Here is a 7,390-nt window from a genome sequence, read left to right as displayed (position 1 = left end):
TTGCTTGTTTTTATGTACTTGGGCAAATAAAATACAATTTTTTCACGATTTGCATCTTCAGTGTGCTACTGGATTTTTTTGCTGTTGGATATTGACCCCCATGCAAGGTGAGGTTCTTCCAGTATTTGCACCTGATACCCGTTTGGGTAAGTTAACAGAGGGTTGAGCTCCCCAATACTGCTATTGCTATAATTAAAATGACCTTAGGTAGCAAACATTTAGCAAATACTCCATGTTCTGCTGAAAGGTTTAGCTATACATGGGCACTGTTACTAAAAAGATTATTGGAATGATAGAAGTTTGGTTTTGTGTTAATGCAAATTTCTGTTTAGCTATGACAGGAAATTTGTCATATTTGACACTTACCACACTCCCGATAAAACCAGTCTCACTGTGGTGCACTGCAACTCTCATGCTCATGAGGCAGCCATTACCCACCTTCTACTTGTCCGGGAGCCTGAAAGCACAAGGTAAAAACATTCTTTTTTTCCTTTGTTTTATTTTGCTTCATGCATACTGGTCATGTAATATTGCCATTTTATAACACTGTATCTGTTCTGCTATGCAAATCAGTATACTTTATGATATAGTCTGACTTTGGAGAGCAACAAAGTTTATATGAAAATACCTCCTTCCCAAACTTACCTTGTCTGGTGATATTTTGCAGGGTGAGACTGAATCAAAACTAGTTAAAGGAAAACTAAACTTTCGAACAGTGTAGGTCTCTATAAAAATATATTGCATGAACAAGCTCATATGTAAAATCCTGCTTCATCTAAATAAACCATTTTTATAAAAATACACTTTTTTAGTAGTATGTGCCATTGGGTAATCCTAAATAGAAAATTGCCATTTTAAGAATTAAGGGCCGCCCCCAGGGATCATAGGATTCACAGTGCGCACAAATAAGCCATGGCACACATACATGCTAGGCCCCATCAGCCAATTAATGGACAGAGTTCTGCCTTTTACTTCCCCACTACTTCCTGTTACAGTTAGAGCTGCATTATTTCTGGTCAGGTGATCTCTGAGGGAGCACACAGCCCACCACTAAATGGTGGATCAAGGGAAAAGATATAAAAGGGCAACATTTACTGTATTTTCCAGTTTTGCAAGATTCTTTAATATGTCACTTAACATAATATAAACCATAATCTGTTGGTTAGGTTTTTAATCTAGGGGTATAGTTTTCCTTTAAATTGCATGACCTCTATGCTTCTTGTGTAGACAAGATAAAATAACCCTTTCCATTTATATTAGATTTCTGACCGGATCCTTTGATCGAACAATTGGGGTGTGGTCTCAAGATGGACAGCTAATCCAAAGGCTCCAGCAGTTGACAGGTGACATCACTGGAATGTGCTACGTAGCATCAGTCAAATACATTTGGATCGCCAGTAGTACTGGACACCCTGTACTTCTGGACCCTCATTCTGGAGATATTGTAAGTTAGTACTGTATCTCACTAACAGCTATTTAATAAAATGTAAAAAATAAAAATATATATATAATACACATAGGTGTGCTTAATCTCAAAGTGCTTTTGAAATTAGGATTCCAACCGGCAGTGTACAGAGAGGGAGCCTCAGCATAGTTAAAAAGCTTACATAGTTTGGCCAAATTGAGATACTAACCTCATGTATTTGCACAGGCAGAAATTGTGCACTGGCAATTTTGTAGGCACCAGTCTTAATCAAGAAATTAACATGATTTAAATAATCACAGCTAAAACTCACAAGTGGAACTAGCACCTAACTTCCATAGGGGCCAAAAGTAGGGTAGCATAAGGAAACAATATTGTACATTTCATGACGTCACAGAGAATTACAAGAAAATGATATAAGATGTGATCAGTAAGGTACAAAGTGCTCTAGTTTCTTAACCAGTGGTACGTGCACAGAGATATGGCAGTTAAATAAACAAGTCTCCTTTTTTAAAAAGAGAAATTCTGTCATTTTAAATTCAATTGCCCAACATGTACAGTATGTGGGTCCCAAAAAACAGTGTTGTTAGACCTTTGAGGATGGTCTATCAGTACTAATAATCTGGAATACCAGTGCTTTCCACTAGCACAGTAGCAAGTAGCAAACACAAGAGTTCCAACATGTATTTGGTCATACAGAACATACGTACTCTCTTCTGTCTGGTGTAGTGTGAGAGAATGCTAGTGCAATGCTTTATTAATTGTATTTACTTACTGAGGCACAATGTGTCATTTACATAATGGGTGTGCAATGTGCAACTTAAGCTGGCCATACACGTGGTGATTTTGGATATTTCGTGCGACCATCGGTCGCGTGAAAGATCGTTCAATCAGACACTAACCTTCAGGGCTGAAACGGCAGATAAGGAGGTAGAAACAATAGGATTTCTACCTCCTTCTGCCGATTCAGCGATGAAGGCAGATTTTGGTCAGGCGCCTTCTATGGCACCCGATCAAAATCTTTTAACCTGGCCGATCGGCGAGTCGACCGATATCAGCAGCTTCCTGCGATATAGGTTTCGTACGATATTATCAGTGTGTGTATGGCCAGCTTTAGAGCAACAAGTAATTGCCACAAGGTGGGGATGTACCTGACACAGCTGTGGCTGATGAAAACATGTGCATGAGTGCTTCAGCTTGAATTTGGTGCAGTTGCTCTGAGAATCGTCAGTGTACAGATATTGTTATTTCTATTGCACAGTGTCATGTGCAATGCAAATAAGTGATGCCATTGGTTTGCTATGTCAGGTGACACAGGCCATTGTAGGAACACCAGAGGTACTGCCACTTTCGAGGGTGAAGGTAAATCCAGTGTTTCCCTATGTGAATAGGTGCACTATGCAAGATTTGCAAGAGTTGTTGGGATGAAAGTTACGGCATTAAGCAGACCTATACAGAAGTAGAAGCAGAAGTGCAAGAACTGGATTTAGCAGCAAGTAACTTTAAAGAATGGCAATTTTTTCAAACCACACTTGTGGGTCCTATTTGCCCCATTATGAGTCTCTACCTTCTCTCTTTTTAGATATCTGACTTTGTAGACACTTTTCAAAACCCAGAAGAATGCCAACAAATACAACAATTAGCATGTAATCCTGAATCCACACATGTAATAGGTAAGGCATGATCTAACTTAAAGGTAAGCATAAAGGTGGCACTGAAATGTATACTTGGCTCTATTCTTATACATTAAATTGCTTTTTTTATTTGCCCTTTAATGACCAGATTATTTGACACAAACATATGAAAAACTATATACTGTAAATGTATATATACATATATATAAATGGTTTCTTAATCTTCTTAGGCACCAGCAAGAACAACCAAGTATCCGTCTGGAAATATAATAAAATGGGCTGTGTCACTGTCCTTCAATCAAAGAACCCACTGGAGTGTCTCTCATACAGTGAGTATGGGCTCACTAGCACTATGGAGCAGGTTTTCTGCTTGATAAAGGAATACTTATAAAAAGGGAAACAATTCAGGCCAAGCCTCTCAAAGCATAGTAGAATGTCTCATACAGTAATACAGTAAAGGCTATGGGACACATGGCACCCTGAGCTGTGCCTCTCCTATCACCTCCGGTATCTTTTGAATGAGAAGCTGTGACAGGTGGGAAGTCTCCTCCTCCCTGAAAGCACAGTGGTGGACAAAATGTTATGTTTGCCATAGCGCTAACCATAGGTAATGTCAGTGCCTTCCATACAACATGCACAAATTCAAGTTGCATCACTGCTGTGCAGCAAACTCCAAGCAACTGTTCATCAATCTTTGACTCTTGAGTGTCCTTAGCTAGCTACGTGTGATTAAAGTGGTAGATATATTTGATCATACTGTATTTCCCAAGCAAAAATATTGTAAACAAAAAAAAAACACCTAAGGTAGTGGACCGCACAAAAACTGAGAAATCAGTAGTAGGACAGAGGTCTAATCCTCCTGTACACATCTTAGACTGGAAACCATTTAATTCATTTGCTTTAAATTATCCCAACCTCACCAGATATGTGTCAATGTACATGTAATATTGTATTTGTTGTATTTCTTGAATTATTAAATTCAGAGGAGTGGTGATAATCCAGAGATTTCTCTAAAGAACATCTTTCATACTCTAAACAATTGTAGTAGTGTAGAAGTTGTAATGTAGCATTTGAGCATGACAGATATAGTTATAGACATACCTTTAGATTTATATACACAGGCATAACGTTATTATCTTTTATTTTTCAGCTGGAAAGAAATTTATTCTGCTCTTCACTGGGGATAGCAAAGGAGTACTTAAAAAGTGGAAAAGAAATGATTTGTCTACATTTACTTATTGGTATGTTAAGTTTGTAAAAGCTCCATTAAATTCTCTAATTGAACTCCCTAATTCTCCACAATAAGCATGTAAAACTAGGGGGCACATTTACTAACCCACGAACGGGCCGAATGCGTCCGATTGCGTTTTTTTCGTAATGATCGGTAATTTTGCGTTTTTTTCGGCGTCTTTACGATTTTTGCGTAAAAACGCGAGTTTTTCGGCGTCTTTACGATTTTTGCGTAAAAACGCGAGTTTTTTGGCGTCTTTACGATTTTTGCGTAAAAACGCGAGTATTTCGTAGCCATTACGAAAGTTACGCAAAGTCGCGATTTTTTCGTAGCGTTAAAACTTGCGCGAAACGTTGTGCCTTTTAAGTTTTAACGCTACGAAAAAGGCGCGACTTTGCGTGCAAGTGTTAACGCTACGAAAAAATTGCGACTTTGCGCAACTTTCGTAAAGACGCCGAAAAACTCGTGTTTTTACGCAAAAATCGTAAAGACGCCGAAAAACTCGCATTTTTACGCAAAAATCGCCGCAAAAAATACGAAAAAGTCGCAAAATGTTCGTTTCCAATCGGAATTTTTCCAATTCGGATTCGAAATCGTGTCTTAGTAAATCAGCCCCTAGATGTGCAAGAGGGCTCTCCAAAAATACTATACTATTTTCTAACAAAGAGGTATTTACTATACAATCCTTGCTTCAATTTTGGTTTCTGCCACCCTTCTGCCATGTTACCAGCCTGGAGAGAAAGGTCTTTTCCTCTGCTTATATTGTAGCAAATGTAGCTGCTTTATAATTCTAAAGGGATAAGTGCATTGATGGTTTGCATGGGGGATCATACAGCCTGATGATAATTATGGCTATGACCCACCTTCTATATCCACAGCTACTATTCGGTAATGATCTTACCTAGCATGAGCTGTGTAGAGTGGTGGTGCCCTTCGAGATTGTACATAGATAACCTCCAGTTTCTAGTGGGCACATTTACACATGCCCATTAATGCCCATTTGATACCTACTTTTTAAACAGGAATTTAGAAAAGGAAATCCTCCAAAACATCAGTATTCTGCATTTTAGCCATTAACATATATTTTTAGTAAAGAAACATATAGCATACAAGACACAATGCCAACACGAAAGGGACTTCGAAACATGCAACAGGAGAAGGTTGACCAAAAGAGCAGACCCATCTCTAGGCTTCAGCGAGCCAAAACTGCCGGCACCATGAGGAAGGCTCTCACTTTAAATAATCAGATGTCAAACTACACACAGAAAAAGCACTATGGATACACAAAGTAAGAATGATATTGCGAGATGAATGTACCTGTAAATAACTCTATATCTGATAAAGCTATCATTGTGTCATCCCACTGATTCACAGATAGACCCTCCATCTGAAATCCCTTATAAAGAAAATCTTAACCGTCCATAAAACACTTTTACTGCACTCCCCAACTCTTATTATTACACACATCATCTAAACAATTACAAATACAATCTAAATAATTACAAATGTAAGAATCATCAGTACATCAGTTATCCTAATGTGGTCATACACGTCATGAATTTTTACCTACAAATGACCAATTTCTGAAAAATTCGGTAAATTATCTTAAAGTTAATGATGAACAAACAATCAAAAATGTTAATATAATAACCTTGAAAGAAGAGGGGTTTCAACATTTTGGACTTAATATGATGACATCTGTCAATGGATTTGAATTACATCCCTTGTGTGGCTGATGTCATTGGAAGTGAAACAATCATTGCAAACATTAAAACTAAATATGAGCTTCATCTCATGGAAGTAGGAAACTTTCTAAATATAATGAAAATTGAATACACATTCTGTATTATTTATGAAAAAATAAAAGTTATTTTTCAGTATCGAATAGATTCTAAGATGATTGGGACAGGGACCTAATCCCAATTGTGTACTGAAACACATGAAGCATGAATGTATTTATTTTCACTGTTTAATTTCAAATTGCGTTTACGCCTTTTTAAGCACTGCATTTGTGGGCTATATAAATAAATAAATACATGCATACTACAGGTATAGGGAAACCCATTATCCCGAAAGCTCTACAGTACAGTAAAGCCATCTCCCATAGAGTCCATTTTAATCAAATAACTCAAATGTATAAAAACGATTCCTTTTTTATTTTTTGCAATAATGAAACAGTACCTTGTACTTGATCCCAACTAAACTGCATGAATCCATATTGGTGGCAAAACTATCCTATTGGGTTTTTTTAATGTTTACATGATTCTAAGCAGACTTAAGGTATGGAGATTCAAATTACAGAAAACCCCAGGTCCCAAACATTCTGGATAACAGGTCCCATAATATCTACTTCAGCCATGAGCAAAGGGGAGAATACCCACAAACATAATATCACAATATAATTTCTAAAACACAAAACTGAAAGGAAAACCTCCTATTATATCTCATTAGTATCTTTCACTAGACTTTCCATGAGTTGGTATTATTATATAAGGTTTTATTCATTCAGGAATGAGAGAATGTATCACTTTAAAATTTGGCAGGTCATTATTCACTGATGAATTGGACATCCTGGTTATGGCTACTGACAATGGCGATATTCAGTTGTGGGAATTTGATGATCCCGTCACAGGTTCAATTCCTAATGAGACAGCAACTTTAGGTGAAGAACAGCTAGAGGTAAAGTTGGGCAGAGGGTGCATTGGAGGGTAATACTCATTTCATGCCAGTTTTACTTGATTGAAATTTCTTAATCCAGCTGTTGGAATGCTAAGCCTGGATGGGTATCTAATTATGACTTTAAAATAGACAGAACATGAAGTTACTATCAAGCCTACTATACCACAATAGCCAATATAAACCTTGGAAACCTACATTTTTTAGAAGCACACTCTGAAATATATGCAGTAACTAAAAGCATATACAACTGCAAAAATAAAGTGTCATCTATACTGTATAGGAAGTTGGACTGGGGTAGCCAGGGATCACTGGATCACCACCCTGTCTGCCTCTGCTGCTGCATTGCTTCCCCACACCAATAATTACCCCCTTTGCTGCCACTGCCACCATTACATATTTTAATGCTAAGCCTGGCTATGAAAT

Source organism: Xenopus tropicalis, chromosome 3 (genome assembly GCF_000004195.4).
Source record: "Xenopus tropicalis strain Nigerian chromosome 3, UCB_Xtro_10.0, whole genome shotgun sequence".
NCBI classification, from domain to species: Eukaryota; Metazoa; Chordata; class Amphibia; order Anura; family Pipidae; genus Xenopus; species Xenopus tropicalis.
The sequence above is the reverse complement of the archived record's forward strand: the minus strand, read 5'-3'. Positions refer to the sequence as shown.